The following is a 2,853-nucleotide window of genomic DNA, read 5'->3' as shown; positions in this document are numbered from 1 at the left end:
AAATGATACCTTTTCTAAATTTGCTACCATATTCAGTCTTTCCGAACAAATATCGGCCCTACTCGATGAGTCCTAAGTTCGCGTAGTTACCTATTTTGGAAATGTTATACCGTACTTGAGCCAACTAAATTGACCATGCATCTCCGTTAAGAACTTAAAACAGCTTCATTGGTGAATGGAGTCATTCCGGCACAAGTTCGTGAACACCAAAGAAATAAACGATATCATAATTGTTGCAATCGTTATTGAATTAAATCCAATCCTATTGGCAAGAGACTGAAGTACATTGCTCAGCTGAGCATTTTTTATATTCCCGGCCTCGTATTCCCGGGCTCGTGTTTGACAGCTCTGGCGCCGAAGTTGCGTTTTTGTGCCCTCATTGTCAAGTTCTTCCGTTTATTTTCAGAGAAATTTGTGGTCTGCTCTCCCGTCTATTTATATTTCCTCTTGCTTTCCATCTGATGAATATGCTAGAAAATTCCGATCGAGCCCTACCTGCGTAAAGGGAAGTAATATTTTTTTATGAAGCAACACCAAAATCCAAGGACACTTATCATCAACAGTGCACAAGAGATAACTAAATATTGTTAGGTGGCGTGTAATAAATTACTCATTCACGTCGATACAGAAATACTGTTGAATAAAAACAGATAAATATTACATAGCAAACAATTTGGCGTTGCCCCAAAATGTGTAATAAATTCCCGCCGTGTAATGTAAGGGCCGATTTACACGGTACGATTTTTGTCGCATGCGACAAGCTTACGTCAGGCCTACGACATGACTTGCGATTGTCGTGTACATCAGCAAAAATGTCGTCGCATTTTAAACATGTTTTAGGGCCGATTTACACGATACGATTTTGTCGCATGCGACAAGCTCACGACAGGCCTACGACATGACTTACGATTGTCGCAGCGTTTTAAAACATGTTTTAAAATGCTACGACATTTTTCTGACTACACAACAATCGTAAATCATGTCGTGGGCCTGTCGTAAGCCAAAGAAGTAACACCACAAAACGATTAACGTGACGTTTATGGCTACAATAAATTGTTATCAAATGTCTATTATTCCAATGGAAAACCTATGACTCCGATATAAACTGGTTGATTATTCTCTCGATATGTATATACATATCCACAGTTCATATGCATGTAGTATGTATGCATAAAAATAGATGATTCACCTACAGACTCATCTATACTCAATACAACGTTTTGTTTTACAGTAAATCACTTAGCAACGAGCTATTTATTCGACATAGGTAATGGACATGAATCATTACTGCCCGTCATGTAGACGATTTCTTATCTATGACCAACAATAAGAACAGTACAAGTCATGATAGAACCCACCACCTCTTCTAAATCACCTCCCCGTTCTTCAGTTTTACCTTGGGTTTGCAATACCGGTTGGAAAAGAAAGGAATAAAAGCTAATAAATTCGTTTAATGTGTGCGTTCTAACTGTTTACCGGAATCCTCTTTAGACTGGGTATTTAGTACTGCTGAATCATTCGAAGTTGTGGCCGTGACACTCAACTTGCATTTGCTGGTGTTCCCTAGCTATGATTGACTCTTTTGAAGAGTTAGACATGTCTTGTGCCAAGAGCACCGAACACCCTTCATGACAACCTTTCTTATTGTTGCTAAAAATGGGAACGTTTACAAAAATTCCCTGGCCCATTCAAATTTTGTTATAACAAGTTTTGAAAAATAATCACCCGTATGAGCCATATAAACCACATGAAGCCGACGAAAGAACTAACTCAACCAGTGCAGCTATCCCTTCTTGTCAATCATTTCGTCATACAAAGTAATCCACGACAACCAGGTTCAACAACTTGAGCCATCCTACAAATCGGACACTTTCAACCGATTAGGCGGACCATGATTTCAACCAATGGACCAACCAATCAAGCCAAATGAGCCATTCAACTGACACAATCAATCCAACAAATCAAGCAGTCGAAAATGCCTACAAGGCGGACAAAGCTTAACGAGCAAGAACGGACAAGCTTAGCAATTAACCACCCAGCAATTAACGCGACCACCCAGCCCAACTTACAAAGCCAGCTGCAAGTCAATCAGCATCCATTAAATTACTACCATATAAAACAGCAACTCCAAGCAACTAAGAAACCACCCAGTCAAAGCAGTGCACAAGATTAACCTGGTGACCAAAGCAACTCACTTTGCGGTCGTAGTAATGTGTTCAAAAGACTGAAAGAATTTTAACTTTGACGAATGTTCCATAAACCCCTTTGCAAAACGCATTGTGTTGCTTTTGATGGAAACACAGTCAGTGTCATTTTATGAGTTTCATGAAGCGAAAGGACGCCTACTCACGACGCTAAAAATAATTGGGCTAGCATGGTGAATAACCAGAAAGGGTTGGTTAGACACTAGTTAGACCAAATAGCGTTACTTTCCCCTGGCTTCTCGCTGAGAACGTGGTTTTGAAAAGTGTCCGCCCTAAAAAGGCTTGGATGTTTTCTGACGAACTGGATAAAGTTGATGAAATAACTGACGATTGTGAAAATTTGAATAAGCTACAGTATATATATTGGTAAGGCAAAAAAGGCTATTTAGGTCTTACTGTCGCCACGTCAAGATACCCGTACCAAGGATCGGCAAGTTTCCTGGAGAATCGCGGCCGTTTACATAATTAAACCAGTGACGTGGTTTGTCTCAGGTGACAATATATCTTAACAAACTTTATGAATTACGTTGCAAGAAGGCATGAAAGTTGAAGAGTAGTAACTTAAAATAAAAATACAAAATAACTTCGTGGGATATGGGTTCCTGTTCAAATAGTTTAGAGCAAAGAGACTGTTACTGTTGGACAACTT

Source organism: Montipora capricornis, chromosome 3 (genome assembly GCF_036669925.1).
Source record: "Montipora capricornis isolate CH-2021 chromosome 3, ASM3666992v2, whole genome shotgun sequence".
NCBI lineage: Eukaryota > Metazoa > Cnidaria > Anthozoa > Scleractinia > Acroporidae > Montipora > Montipora capricornis.
This window is presented reverse-complemented; position numbering follows the sequence as displayed.